The sequence below is a fragment of the Lagopus muta genome, chromosome 8, assembly GCF_023343835.1.
Source record: "Lagopus muta isolate bLagMut1 chromosome 8, bLagMut1 primary, whole genome shotgun sequence".
Taxonomy (NCBI): Eukaryota; Metazoa; Chordata; class Aves; order Galliformes; family Phasianidae; genus Lagopus; species Lagopus muta.
Genome location: NC_064440.1, coordinates 3,136,312 through 3,152,398, shown reverse-complemented (window position 1 = coordinate 3,152,398; position 16,087 = coordinate 3,136,312). Strand labels below are relative to the sequence as shown.

The 16,087-nt window shown below is 39.0% G+C and overlaps 1 long non-coding RNA gene across 1 annotated transcript in view; it reads left to right on the top strand.

The window, feature by feature from the left end:
• The window catches only part of LOC125696776 (uncharacterized), a 140,786-nt gene extending 124,947 nt beyond the window's left edge, over positions 1–15,839 (top strand). Inside the window, exons 12-16 of the long non-coding RNA XR_007378525.1 lie at positions 192–442; positions 9,261–9,378; positions 13,897–14,015; positions 14,544–14,692; positions 15,757–15,839. This is a non-coding gene — a long non-coding RNA (uncharacterized LOC125696776). The remainder of the gene's footprint in view (positions 1–191; positions 443–9,260; positions 9,379–13,896; positions 14,016–14,543; positions 14,693–15,756) is intronic.
• The last annotated feature ends 248 nt before the right edge of the window (positions 15,840–16,087 follow it).

Here is a 16,087-nt window from a genome sequence, read left to right as displayed (position 1 = left end):
CTTATGATAATCTGGTAAAATGTATTCATTGATGGCTGCGTCAATCACACGTTTTGTTTCCTACCAAACTGTTGTGTGTCAAACTTTTTCTACGTATTTATTTTTGTTGCATCTCTTGTTTTGTTTGAAAGAGTAAACTGTTAACTGCAGCAACCTGCTAACGTTGAGCATGCTCCTGTCTTCTATTTCAGCTATTCAGATCAACTATGGCTATACCACGTCCATGTCTATCCATCGTACTTTCCAAATATTTTGATAAAATCAAAGAGAGCCATTGAGATAAAGTTTAAAGGGAAGAGCTTTCTGGTGAATAACTCGAAATTAACAGGCTCTTCCTGCTGTGCAAGGCAGTGACAAGCTGAAGATGGAGCTTGCACGTCGTAGGAGCAGAACGTAAGGATTCCGCCAGGTTTTAATGCAACATACCTGCTATTTTGACTTGGTAAGATGAGTAACTCATCATGTTATGGTACATTTTTGTTCTGTTAGCTCAATACACCATTTTCTGTCCCTACGTACTCACACGCTTTGAATGCTATGTAATAACGTTGTGAAAACAGGCCTTCTCATGAGGTCTCCTTTCCTTCCTGGATTTTCTCATGTCAGTCCAAGAATAGCCTTTTGTCTTGATATTTCAGTTTTTTGTTCTTGTTGTTTTTTGTTTTTTGTTGTCATTTTTTTTTAATGCACAGAACAAAAGGTTATGACAAAAAAAGGGAAAAAAAAAAAAAAAAACAACTTCATGTCTTAAAGATTTGGCTCAAGGTTTTGGTTGTAGTCTGAGAAAAGCTTCAGACTTCCTATTATTTCCTATTATTTTACCTATTCATCCCTACTGTGAACTTATTTTGCCCTAGAGTGGTAGCTTGTAGAATTTACTTAGGCGTTACTTCTTATCAAAACTTTGACCAACAGCTTGGTGATCACTGGAGTCCCTAAACACAGGGGAATATACAGGCCCAGTTAATATGCAAATCACTGCTAATTAGACAAACAAGCAACCAGTAAAGCAGATCTGGCAAGTGACTTGACATTAGGTAAAGTACATGTGATAATTAATAAACTGGAAATTTGGATGGCCATCAGAATGGAAAACATATTAGTTTAGCCATGCTTGATCAATAGCTACTGTCTTTGTGCATTTACGTTGAACAGCATACATTCACATACCTCTGATTCTAGCAGAAAGAAAAGTGCTGAATTACATATGCTCTGCTGATTTCAGTGGTAGGGACCATCTCCATGGCTATGGAGATCGATACTTTAGAAGAGTTTACCAAATAGTAATTTTCAGTGGTGTCACTGCCTTTTTTTTTGCTGCTTTTTTTTTTTTCTCTCCCTTCCTTCTGCCAGAGATCAGATTTTGCAATTACAAAGTAACCACATCCTAATCCTGCTAATCAGAAACATTTTTTCTGTTTTTTTTTTTTTTAGTTGTTGTGTATGTATTACTTTAATTCACTTTGTCGTAACTCTTTATTTATCAGAGATAAATGCCTAATAATATTCACCTCTCTTTTGGAGGGAACTTTTCCAGGGTCCAGACATTAACTGTAACTCTAATATTATAATAGTACAGAAATATTCTTAGAGTACATTATGTGTGTGACTTTTTGAGGTTCAGGAAACAGAAATGAAAACCAGTAGTTCTGCTATAAATACTTCTGCATCATCTGTTGAGTCCATTTCCCCCATTTGAAAATAAATAAATAAATGAGAAAGAGCAGTAAGAAAGATAGAAAATAAGTAGCAGAAAAACACGCTGAAATAACACACCCACTAAAATAATGAAGCCATAAACACAAGGAAAATGTGTGTTAAGGCTACAAAAATACTTTACCTCAGTTCCCTCGGGGCCAGTCTTTACAAGACACATGGCCCTTTTCATTTTATGAGACGAGCCCAAGACGCTAAGCTGTGTTTGCAAGGCTGGGCAATACTTTAAGAAAATATTGTAAGACTTTGCTATGCCTAGTCTATCCCAAGACCCTGAGCCTATATTAAAAAGGCCTTTTTAAGCAAATACTGGAGCGTATGCTTGACATGAAGTATATCTGTCACCCAGCTGATTATGCATGCTGGTCTGTTAGCTGATGTTATAGGGCTGATCCCTTAATATGGAACCATCCCAGAGCAGTCCTTTTTAAGAAATATTGAGTACTATGATTGTATGATTGTCCTGCTTTTCTTGAGATTGAACAAAACTGTATCTCAAATGGCTGCAATATGTTTATCTTTTCTTGGGTGTTATGTGGCCGTTCTGTGCTTTGCAAATACATTACTATACTCCAACAGATCTCCATCTTTCCCTGTAACATCTCTTTACTTCTTTATTTTATGCTAAGGAATAAAAATAAACTCATCTCTCACTCCCCCAAACTTGTGAGGTGATGCAGAAACATTTATAGAAGTAACACTGATTCTGGTTTGTGTCTGTTGAGGATAGGGTGATACATGATTAATTGCTGGACAAAGATAGCTCTGTCTTAATAATATTTATGCTATTGTCTTCGAGGTCTTAGGAGTACTTTCCAGTGCCAGATAAGTTAGTATTTCCTGTGACTGAAGTCAATGAAACTATTTGTGTGAGCAAGTACTGCTGATTACGAGCAGCAACTGTATATTTTAGTGGTTAGAGCCATATTTTGACCAGGAGTAGTCCAACATATCAGATTTTCAGCACGATGCCTTTGATTTCCAATCTTGTGGCCAGGTTTTTCACTCAGCTGAGCACCCAAAGGCACTCAGTGTGCTGCACACCCAGCTTTGTGCTGAAAAGGGAATGGGGGTCCTTGGGAAATCCAACCCTCCACAGGCTTCCAGTGGCCGTGCAAGTGGCAAGGATGGTTTGCAGCATGTGGAAGAAGCACGCATTTCTGTCTTTCACGATGGTGAAGGAGTGACTGCGTATGTGGGTGGCATTAAAAACAAAATTTGGTGTTTTTAGGCTGTGTCTTCTTCCTCGTATACCACATTAGATAGGATTTTAGCACTTATCTGATGAAGCAAATCTCACCATCTCTTTGAACAAAATGCTCCTTGAAACCATACAATGCCAGAATTGTGTCTGAAAACATGCAGAGGGGGTGGACGTGGCTTTGAAGGTGGTACAGCACTGATTTCACAAGACCTCAGTCTCTCCTCTGATGTGACAGATAGTATGTGTTGTACCAACCGCGTTGTGGTCCCCTGGTCCCACTTCCTTCTCCCCACTGAAAATGTTATCCCTTTTTGTGACCTAATGGCATGATTGTACCTTTTTGACTAATTCCCACTATGGTAGTGGCTCTGCAAAAACATTGCCTTTTGTTTTGCCCTTTTAATCACTTTCTAATGATAATGCAGCCAAGTCATTACTGTGTTGAATTGAAATAATTTTCCTTCATTATATTATGATCATGTAAAAAGAGGAGAAAAGCTTTCAGATTGTGGACTCTTACATTAGCGACAATACTGAATACGTACTATAACAAAAAAACATTTATAACCTCTTAAACTTACTTTTACTATATCTGATCTGGCATTTGCTGCCTATATGCTGGTGTCCATATGTGTGTGTTTTTAGATCAGTGTGCACGTATCATATGGAAAGAGGAAGTGGGCTGACCAACAAAATCCATCAGAAACAAATATGATACAGTACCAGTCTGCTTCAATGCTTTTCTCAGCGTCCAGAAGCCCTCTTCTTTCCATCATGGTTTCTAAGCCAGCTGAATTTTTCCAGAGCTCCATTCCCATCCTGAAAACAGACGAAAGAGGTGTGTAGAAGTACCCAGAAATATACTTTATAAAATCTGGTTTGAGAAATACTGATTTTTGCTTTTGCATTAATCAGCTTTCTCTAAACTTTTTTTTTTGTTGTTGTTGTTGTTCTGTTTTTGCATTCTTCTCTAAGGAAAGTGGGGCAGCAGGAGATCCACCCTAGAAATAGGCAAGTGTCCTTTTCAGAGCATAAGGAGGATTCTTTTTGAGGGCAGCAGTTAAGGTGATCCATTACTTGACACTGTAAAACGTTCTCAAAGAGCCATGTATCCAGCTTGTAAAGTTCATCAAGTTGTTCTTTGATATCGAAGGGGGAAAGGATTCACTGCCCCCTCCATGCTGTAGAGTTTCTGCCAGAGATGTTAGAAATACAACTTCTCTACTCCTGTAGCAAAACCTAGTGAAAATCCTGAGTTTCTGCTAAAGGGGAATAAAAATAATAAAAGAATAAGTCTCTCATCAAATAAATAGTTTTCTCTAACACATAGGTATTTATTTGCTTTTCTTTTAGGTTTGGTGTTTCTTCTAATTGATGTGACCACTCAAAGTAATTTGAGGAAAGAGAGAAAAAAAACAAAAGAAACATTTATCTCAGCTTAATCCACTTCTCAGTGGTCTGTAGCTTTCTTAACAGGTATCTGAAGATCATTTGGAGTCTTGATAATATTCAGTAGGTGCTGGAAGTACGAATCCATTAACAATATCTGTTCCAGTACAAATAAATTATTTCTGGTCATACAAAACTCCTAGAAGTTTCCTGAACGACAGACAAAAATCATAGCTACTCTCTTTACTTAATTTTTTTTTTTTTTTTTAAAAGAATGAATTATTTTTCTGCAAAAATTAACTTATAATTAAGCACTTTTTTTTTTAATATCTCATTCTCCTATTTCAAGTATATTGGTTTAGTTGGATGTAATTTAAAATAGACTGGCTTTGTTTTGCTGGAATGTTTGCATGTTCTCAGTCATATGAAGTGTTGAGAATGAAGCAAGGATGGCTTAATACATAGCATACATAGCAGGATACACCTTGACAGAGGTATTAATTCACTGCAGGTTTACTCCACATGGAATCTCTGTATTTTTATGACATGTACAGTTGGTTGTAATGCCACACTAGGTATCATGTACAACATCAAAGAGCTAAGTAAGTATAAAGGTATGCTGTATTTCTTCAGTTCATGTCAACAAAATCCCTTTCAACCTTGGATACCTCCTGCTTAAAAATCTTTAGCTATTGCTGCATTCTTGTTTGCAGCATTTCTGTCCAAAAATAATATTTGTAACAGGAAAATGGAATGATGGAATGCTTAGGCTATCTTTTTTTTTTTTTTTTTTAATTTTTGTTATAGTTTTAGAGTATTTAACTCTTAGCTGTCCTTGGAAAGCAGGTCTCCCAAATAAGTAATGTTTCAGAGCATAGCATCAGCTTTCCACTCAGCTACCTTATTATCATTTTTGTCTTAAATCAGCCTTCTTCCCCCACTAACCATGACATTTTCAACATATGAGAGAATATCTGACAGCATATTTGCTGAAGACTTTGGAGACAGTGATCCAGCTTCCCCCCCCCCCCCCCCCCCACAATAAGACAAAGGGAACAATTGTCCAACCTTTACTCCTGTTGATGGCTAGGTACTTGTCATTAGCTGGCAAAACATTTTAGGGAACTGGAAAAGATTTTGTTTGACAAAACAGTTTAAAATACTGGTCACAATTGAAACCAGCTGCTACAGATACTCGCTTTTGCAGTAGTGTAATTATTATAATCTTTAAACTTTCTGTAGTGCTGCTACTACGAAGGCAAATGACTTGCATGCGTTTATTTTCATACAGTGTGTCTGAAATGTGCCTATCTCTAAGGTGGACAGATGCCAATCAGTGCACAAGGTATTGTATAACATAGCTCGGGGCTTGAAAATGTTGTAGGATCCATGGTACCCTTGAAGAGCAAACAGGGCCTCAGCTTCTGATGTGTCACTCAACAGATATGATGTATATGACACATACGTTGCTTTATACCACTATATAATTTAGTGTGCTTATGCAAAGAAGTGCATGTGGGATCGATGGCATATGGTATATTAAGAAAGAGTAACACCAGATTTAAAAAAAAATAAATGTATTCATCCATTAAATGGTGTAAATTAAAGTAAGCTGTCAAAATGACAGCACAATAATGCCATCTTTGCAGTATCACATACTGCAGCATAGTTAAATCATATCACTTTTGTGGAAGAATTACAGATGAGATCCAAGAAAAAATTGCTTTTGAAATGCAATTCTTTGTTAGTTAAGAATCATCATTGCTAGCCAGAATCCCCTACAAACACGTAAAGCTCAAAGTAACCATAATAAATCATGATAATTTATATCACAGCTAATTCTAAGGCAGTAGCATCGGGGGTTACACTTCAGATACACTTCATATTACTCAAACCCTAATTATTTTCATTAAAATATAAAATTGCTTACAGCCGATTTACTTGAAACACACAGCGTTGCACATTTAGCCGTGTACACAACAGGGCCACGAGAGTTCAAAATAAGTAAAGTCAAGTGTTAAATAACAGCACTTGACTCATACTTTTTAATTGCGTATCTTTGTAGACACAATCAATGTACTTTTAATATTCCTCTTTAGCAAAACATTGAACTAGCTTTTTCAATCATCATCAAGTTGATTAAAAGTCAATGTCAAAATAAACTTGAGAAAATACTGCTAGGTGCTTGTAAATACAGTCTTTCTAATGGTTTGTGCGTGTCAAGAGGGCAAATTTAGTTTCAGGAGGAGAAAAGGAAATGCTTCAAGTTGGTGAGGAGGCAGGCAGTGGAAAGCTGAGGAGTTTGAATGTTTTCAAGTGTAATAATTTATAACACCACTCTCTCTCTCTAGTGCCTTTCTCTAACAATCTCAATGAGTTCTACAAACAGTAATTAATTATGGCCTCCAACACCTCTGTGAGGTAAATGCAGCTGTGTAGGATGCTCTTCAGTTGCTCCTGTGGAGGAGCAGCCTTACCAAGCCCTGATCTGGGGCATCGTGCAGTATACAGGGCTGCAGGAGGGCTGCACTCTTCATGGTTAGACTTGAAGAGGCTGCAGTGGATGTCAGACCTACGCCTAATGGTAATACGCTTGTGTTAGATTTATTGCTGGTTGTGTGGTTTTGCTGATTAAATGATCATTGTAACAGTTGAGATGCTAAGCTGAGAATGGTGCATTAGTGAGTTGGACATGCTTCCCCCATTGCCATTCTGGCAGTGTTTCTATTTTCTTTAATTGTTGTTGTTGTTGTTGAAGAGGTGAATGAAATTCACTGGCTGTAGATGGAATTGCTTGCTGTGGGACAGCACTCTTTCCTGAAGTTTCACCAAACTGGTGCAAGTCTGATCAGAATCCAGACCCAGCATACAGCAATGGAGACTACTTAATGTCTAAGCAGAGCTATCTTTGTCAAATCTAAAATCAGATGCAGTTACAAAATGTTACCCAAAGACATTTCCTGCAGGATCATTCCCTATTCCCTGCAGTGGATGGATTTTGCTTTGGGAGCAGATGAAAAATGGGGAATTAATGATGTCCTAACCTATTTACTGCAGCAGTTACCTGACAGCAGAGGATGAATTATCCTTAATTTGCCTTCAGCCTGGGACAATTCCAACCTTACAAAATGGAGCAGGAGTGAATTCTTGGTGTATTTTAATACTGAAGTCCTTTTTGCCTTATTTCCCATTAAGCAGCTCGGTTTGAATTGTTTCTCTGACTCCACTAATGGAGAAAATGAACACTTGAATCTTTAGCATGTATGTCCTCGTAAACGGGTGAATACTAGTGTTATAGCAACATTACAGCTCAGTCAACTAAGACTTGGAAATTTCATCTAAATCTCAGGGCTTAGTTTTTGTAATATAAACTTTATGACATCTGTCTGATGTCAACAGACAGCTATTTTCCTCACATTTCCCATGTCTGTTGTGCAACATTACAAGGAATGGAGAATGCCACTCAGCACTCTTCCTGGGAAATGAATGGAAAAGCACTCCTTAGGCTAGGAAGATCATGAAAGCTATCTGGTCTTGAGGGTGCTTTTTATGGTAGTGGAAAAAGGCAGGCATAAGTTTGCCCAATGAAAGAAGGGATTTGAACTCTAGCATTAAGGTGGGGGTGTTAGTTGGTATCACTGCTTACTGCCTAATCTACTGAATTGGAGTTGAAAATTGTGTGCTGTGACTGTGTGTGCCTGACCTAAGTATTGGTGGGACCAGTGCATGGTAGCTGCTGTGCACCAATCAAAGACAAGTTTGTGAAGGGCACAGACACCTCTGTGTATGGATTCAGTGATCCCTAAATCCAAATCTAATTCTCTGAATACCCTCATGAGTTTTATCTTTAATGAATTGCCTAAACAAGAGGTCTCCTGAAAGAACAAAGCGTAACTACTGGAATGGGCTGCCCAGTGAGGTGGTTGTGTCACCATCCCTGGAGGTGTTCAAGAAGCGTTTAGATGTTGCACTGAGGGACATGATTTAGTGGGGAGATATCGATGGCAAATGAACTAGATGATCTTGGAGGTCTTTTCCAACCTTGATGCTTCTATGATTCTAAACGTTTCATGTGCTTGGACATCCCTACTGTCTATACACATGATCAGCAAGTGAATGTTAAATACAAGATAAATACCCTTCTTACTATTTCTTTCCTTACTATTTGTTCCCCCTTAGCTTGTATTCTTCATTTTAGGTGGCAGTGGCCTTGCTGGAGACATCATAATCCTTCAGTCTGTGCTGATATACTCAATATATGAACGTTGGGCCCTGTGATGGATTGGGAACCTTTTTAGGCGCAAAAAAACATTTTGTCCTGTCACATGTCTGTAAAAAACGATGTGATAGACTGTCCTTTCCACCATTTGTTTTTTTTTGATTCTGCATGATGAGATACTAAAATAGAAGGAAGTAGTTAAAGGGCTGGAAAACAGTTCAATTATTTGAGATTGCATGAGATACCAGCAATCTCCACAGGAATGTAACTTTTTTAGTTCGAGTTGACATTTAAATTGCATTCTGTGCTCGAAAGAAAAGTCAGTGGGAGAAGAGGAATATCAAATGAAATAGTGGCACATGTGGTGAGTCACATTTGCTATTATTTTGCAAGTATTATAAAAATATATCAGATTTTATTGGAATTGACTGAAAATTATTAAAAATTTGAGATAAAGTTTTTCTTTGCTAAGCTGTACCTTACAGATGGCACATCAGAGAAAATTCTCTTCTTGTTGAGAAATCAAAGCAGTTCAGGGAACACGGCAGCATCAATGTAATAATAGTTGACAGGTACGGTGGCTGTGAACAAACACCCATATCATGGTATCTGAGATGCCATATTTTCCATGCTAAAATTAAACTCTGAGATGTCTTTGACAATGCTGTGTTAGTTATGTGCCAATGTTCACTTTAGTTTGGCTTAATACTGCTTTATTTCCCTCTATAACAGGTCTTCTTCTAATCAAACTGGAGATGTTTAGCTAGAAACTCCTTTCCCTGTTATTTCAAAGGCAGCCCAAGCACAGCATCAGTGTCTGCTGAGGATAGTTTGGGCATGGATGGTAGAGGTGAGTCAAATGCAACTTGCAATAACTCTGTTGCTTGAACCAGGTGTTTGTGGTGGCTGCTATGCTCTTGATTTTCACTGCCTCAGATCTCAAACCCTGTTCTTATGCCTAACGGGACAATGGCCAAGAAGGATTAAGCTGGATGCATTTTGGACCAGAGGATTTTTATGTCTATAATTTGCAATTTCAGTATGAAGCCAAAGTGATAGTAAAGCTTGAGAAACTTGTAGCACAAAATGTTGAGGGAAAAAAGTAGAAATCAGCCTATAGTTACCTATGTAAAAGCCACATGCTTACATTGCTGCTTGCATATTGTATAATGTATTGCTTTTTTTACACACAATGGAATATATGATTCTGTGATTACAGAAAATATCACATGTCACATAAGTTCCCCTTCGAGTAAGGTAATTTACTCTATAATAATAAGCTAATGACTGTATTATTAGACAGTTTCATAGTTAATGCCTAGTTTTTTTCTCCATAATGCTGGAATCATAAGTCTATTCTGGCGACACACAGTCCCCTCACCTCCTGCAGGTCGTTTTCTTGGGGAATAATTTCATATCCTTAGCCTGACCCCCAAAATTAAAAAATACATATGTACAGAAACCACCAGATTTGCTCTATGGAGGATTCTGCTTGTAGACAGATTAAGGCATTTGTGGTTATGACTTGCCTGTCACTGTTAGGCTTCGCAGTGTGTTCAGAGTGATGGTAGAAGTGCTGTGGCCCTATATTTAAAACAGTAATTCTGAAAACAAAAAGAATGCTTCTTCCACCTCTGTTTCCTTTCTCTTGCCATGCTACTATGAGAGCAAAACCTACATTCCTTCTGTACGCTAGTGATAATTACATTCTCATAGCCTTAATGAAGCAGTTTATATAGAAACCTTAGCTCTCTGACAGTCAAGAACAAGCTGAAGCACATGCATGCAGATCAGAAAGCTTTGCTGCACGTGTATGAGAGCACAAGCAGTCTCTAGACTAATTTTTCTTAAAATTTACGTAAATTGTATCTTGCAGTGCACAGGAAACCTTGTAGCTGCTCTCTACTTGCAAATGTGAGAAGGAAGCCAAATTAGCATAGATAAAAGCAAACCTAAGAGATATGTATCTGTGTTGGTATGCAGCACAGCAGGGTCAGGGAAATCATTCAAAGGACTGGGCTTAGGTTCAGCACATTTGAAAAGTAAAACATTGAAGTCAGAGAGAATTAGAGGTAGAAGCAAGAGAAAGGGCAGCTGGAAGAAAATAGAAATACTGAATCAAGAACTAAACTTTTCAAGATTACTACTTCCAGTGAGGAGGAGTGTCGTGAGAGCATGGGGCGAAAAAAAAGCCTTGCTGATCCCTATTTATGGTGATATTAATCACGACCGTGTTATCTCCCAGAGCTGCCTCCTTCCCCAGTGCTTCTGCAAGTTTTCACTCTGTTTCTGTGCTGCATGAGGACCTTGTAGCACTGGTAGAATACATGTTTCCTCCCACAGCTGCAGCTATTGGTGTGGGGCTGAGCAAACGGCTGGGGCCACGCAACTTCAACTGATGCAGATGGTGCCTCTTGAGCATCATCTTGCAGAAAGCAAAATGTCAGTCCCAGGAGAAAACATTAAACATGGAGTAAGTTCCAAGAATGGCCCAAATATAATTCTTGTCTTTATTAGTGTCTTTTTCTCTGTGAACGTTGCTCCATTGTGGTGAAAATGGTAGCAAGCTGTATAACTTCTCAAAGATTTAGCAGGAAAAATCAAGCATTGGTGCTCAGGTGCAAAGAAGCTGCCAGATTCAAACTTCATTCGGGACGATGAGATTCCTTCCATTGACTGAAATGAATTTTGGATCAAACATTTGGAAACAGGCTGAAATGTAGCACAATGTAGTGGAGAAATGTCAAGTTTGATTGCTGCTGGAAACATAAGAAAGCAGTGCTGCTGGTCTAGGGGCTGAGGCAGAAGCAGGGGAGATTAGCATGGAGATGACAAGCTGCTCTGGCTCAGGGAGACTGTCTGAGGTTTTTCCTTGTGCCGCTCACTAGATCCCAGTCTCCTCAGTTACTCTCCCTTACGGTTGCTGAATATTTCAGAAAGTGCCTTAGCTTTGGTCTTCTGCAGGAAATAGGAAGTTAAACTGAAAAAAAATAAGGAGGGCAAAAGCAAATAAGAAGACACCTAAACCACCTTTCTTATAGCTACTTAGCGTGTCCTTGTGGGGCTGGTGCAGGGCAGAGATGGACCAAGTCCAGAAAGGTTAGCTAAAGCCAAGATAAAATGGGATAAAGATCTGAATCACCACTTCCTCTGGTTTTTTAAAGAGCTAAGCTCTACGGCCTGGGCTTTGCAAACACAACCCAAGCCCATCTTCCCACTTGGCTGTGCTGTGTGATCCGAGGCGAACTGTTCTCATGACTCACGGGGACGGTTGACCACCATTCTTAACTGTGTTCCTTCTTTTACACATTTGGTACAAAGAAAAAAAAAATCCATATTCCAGTTTTATGAAGACACAAGCACATACACAGTAATGCTTGATCTGCAGCCAGCTAATGGAGAGGATATGTTGAAACCACCAGGCATATTGTTACGAGGAGAACAATAGATATTGGCAACGTTGTTTGATCCATGTGCCAAGGGTAAAATTAAAGCCGTATGTTCACCCCATCAGACACAGATTGTGGATGGATGTTTACGTAAACAAAGGGTCTGTTAAACTGTGTTATCATTTTCTTCCTTCAGCTCTCAAACTTCGAGGCCAGGTACACCAATAAGTGGTTTTCTGGAAGAGCCAGGAAGAACCACATCAATGGCTATAGTTGCATGAGACCTTGGTTGATTACCATGTGGATACATAATAATGCCTTTTCTTTCCCTAACCTCTTAGAATAGCAGCAGTCAGAGCCAACCCCTTTATTCTTGCAGGAAAAAATCCTCTATAAAGTGCCAACAGATTTTTCAAGAGAGCTTTGAGACTGGGTAAGAGGTAAGCTGTAGGAAAAGTTTTCCTCTCTTCTACCTGTGTTGCCCAATATCCATACCTCTTTGCCACTGCTTGCGGCACCGTTAAAGCAATTGGTAGAAAATGAATTTGGAAAATTTCCCAGAGTGTACAGCTGCCCTTTTAACTTACACCTCACCAACACACCCTAAGTCAAGGAACCAACATGTGGCTTGTTTTCCTCTGGGAGCTGCAGAAGCACAAATACAGCTGTGCATATCTGGCACACTGGGTTTTTGATTTCATGTTTACTTGCTGGCCAGATAGCAGCTAGGTTGCAGAGAAGAATCACCTATTACTTTCTTAAAGAAAAGGAAGAAGGAAAATGAAATTGATTTTTTTAATAATGCTTGCCTCTGTGCCGTTATCCAAACCTTCCAATAGCAGAACACTGCAAGTTGTTTGCGCATTGCTGTATACACAGATTCCTTTGAGGGTTCATAATTATCGCTGGAGTTAATGGACTTTCATTGTAACTGCTTGTAGTTCTGGGTACATTTACAAAACGTCACTTTTAACTTCAATACATAAGTTTCATGGAATAACTAATATTATCAATGTGAGATGTTCCAGGGGAACTATGATGAACATGCTTTCCAGCTCTTTTCTCTTTGACTTATTTTTTTAATGAAAATAAGTAAACAAAAAATCATTGCTGTGTTCTAGTAGCATTCAGGTATGTCACGCTGATTTAGAGCATCAATCTCAGACTCCGTGCAAATCAGTGCAAAAGATCCTGATCAATGTAAATCAGAATTAGATATTCATAAATGACCACGTCTTTAATTTCATTGTGGAAAATACCAAAATGAATAGAACTTCATTAAAAAAAAAAAAAAAAAAAAAGCTTGTTACAACAAATTTGTTCACTTTCTCAGCAACATCAGCAGACGCTATGCTTTAGAAAATGCATACAGCAATTTTTAGAGTTATGTTTGTATCCTGATTGACACCAATGCATATGGCAGAGATCAGCTGCAGGAGAGAGTCTGGTAGATCTTATAGATCCTACCAGTAGGAGTGCTTTGAAAATGGGCAATCACAGGTACTGAAAGGATACATCATCTTCATTTTACTCTGGCAGCTAGCAGGAGAACTGATCACTAAGCTGATCTCATTCAGCTCTTCTCAATCACTTGCAGAGATGAGAAAGTTGTTCGAGAGATATCACTGGAGGCTCTGGGATTTTCTTCTGAAGTCATTCTGAATTTGCTGCTAATGGGGAGCTTTCTTTGATAGCTCTTTTATAATTAAATGCAGCTGGATGAAAATCAACCACAAAGGGAACTCAAGTTTGTTTATCGTTACTTCTGACTTTGTTAGCAGATGTTTTCTGAGTGCCATAGTAGCTTGTTTAATTCGTCTCTGTGTAATGTGAAGCAGGTAAACTTTGATTAATAAACTGACAAGTACATTCCTTAATTTATTTTAGAAGTTTCCATCTCTCTCTGTTATAGCACAGATGCCAAATCCCAAAAGAATGAAAATAACTGTTTGTGTTTGATTTGTACTGTTATTTTTAAGACCAAGGCCAGATGAAAATGTGCATAGTGGGAACACAGCCCTCACCTTGTAATGGATGCAGCCACTTGAAAACTTGTGCCACGTGTGAACAGTGCACATATTGTGCTCCCACCAGGCAGGTCTGTGTCAATTGATGTACAACTGGTTGCTTTAGTTTATTTGTTGTTATGTTAATCACATTGGAAAATGGTATTTGGGCTTACTACCTACTCACCCTTGCTAATTGTGGTGGACTACTGTCTGTACAGTAATGCAGGCGTAACTGGGCTTAAATTTTGTATCTGATATAGCTAATCAGTAGTTAAGTTACAAGAACATCTAAGTGTGCAAATACAAATGATTCAGTGTTCAGATGTGTGAGCTCTTAGACAGAACTCCCAGGATTTCTTTACTTGAGCAAGATGTCTACATCTGGGTGTGAAAATCTGGGCCGTGGTCTACTTCCCGCAAAGTGTTTTGGATTATCAGATATCAAAATTACATAGGAAGCATATATGCAGAAATCGGTTCCTACGCATAAGATGAACAGCTTCCTTCCTATCTTCCCCTCGGTTGTGCATTTTCCATCCTTTTCTCTCTCACTCATTTATCAGCTTCTGACCTATGAGTAAACTATTTCTACTTCTGTCTGATCTCCTGTTCTGCAGAGCTGACCCTACTTCGATTTGCTGTTTTCCTTCGTTATCTGCCCATTCTAATGGAAGTCTGCAGCACATCATGGACGTGAAGTGTAGAGCATCAGGTGTTCACAGCTTCCCATTGCGAAGTGAAGGTGTTGGGAGCACCTTGTCTTCAGGTGAGATTAAAGTGCATTATCTCGCCTGACTTCCCTGTTGTCCTGGATGGTTGTTTCTATAGAGACTTGGTGTCCCTTGTATTAAAGGCACTTAAACTACAGGTTCACACTTCATTGTTGTGATAAACAGCCTATTTGTTTTTTCCTCTTTCACATTCAATTAGTTGCTTTCTAATAATTACTGTGTGCTTTATTTTTTTTTACACGGGCTTAATGAGTCAGAAATAGAAGTAGCAGCGAGTCTTGCTTTTTAGCGCAAACACATTGATAGCCTGAACTGAAAATTCCCGTTACCTCACCTTCCTAACAAAAATATATTTTTGAATGAGATGCTTTTTGCTTCTGAAGACTACTGAGGCTCTTTGATAGCAAAGTGAAATGCAAGGTTGCAGCAGATTAATGAGAGTGAGAAACCTTTTGAAAGTAAAACCTAAGTCAGTGGACCTTACCGTTCTTGGCAGTTGTCTGGTGCAGTCAGCTGTGAACCAGAGCAGATATACACTTGTTGCCATCTGCAAGTGCCCAAAGTGCTTAACGCTGCAGAGTTTAAGCGACTCAGACACCAGAGACCACAGCCATGGGGTGGGGAGGAGAGGACATGTTAAGCTGGACCACCAGGTCATGGTGCTGCTGGCTTATTGCAATAATGGGATTCTCAGGGCAGAGCCAACGCTTTAACTACGAGGAAGTGTAAGATATGCAGGATGATGATGCGTGGAAAGAAGAAAAACACTCCTGAGTCATCCTGTTTCCCGAGCATAAGGAGGAACAACGTTGGATTTTCATCCTACCTTTACATTCTGTGGCAGGGCAAGCTCTCCTTACAAAGCTGAGAGCAGAGAGATTATCAGAACCATCAGGTTTGTGGTGTATTCACAACAGAACGGGCAGCTTAAAAAAGGATGTACTATTTGATCGGCAGTTTCCTGCATATGGAAATCTTAGGTCACCTTGCTGTTCCTTGATGTCTGAAGTCTGCTATCAGGTTTCTGCAAGGAAATATAAATTAGTATTCAGTGTCTTGTAGTATTTTTTGATTACCACTACTATTTTTCAATTTTAAGGACAAAAACAGCAGAACAGTGCTGCGATGACATGAAGCTGAGAGCTGAGCCCACGCAGGGCACTGGGGAGGGTCACAGGGAGTGAGTCAGGTTGGTGTCTGCTGAGATGGTTTTGTTTGCAGTGTTTTCTCACATATGTATTCAATAAGGCTTTTGTTTTACTGAGAAGAGACACTAGACAGCATTATCCCGATTTTGAAGTGACAGTGCCAAGGGGACTTCAGTAAAGGATTTGATGGCAATTGAATCTGAAAAGTAGAGCTTTGTAATTGCTTAGTTAGTTTTGAAGTAATGCTTATATTTAAGATTTATGTACAAAAACAGGCTATAT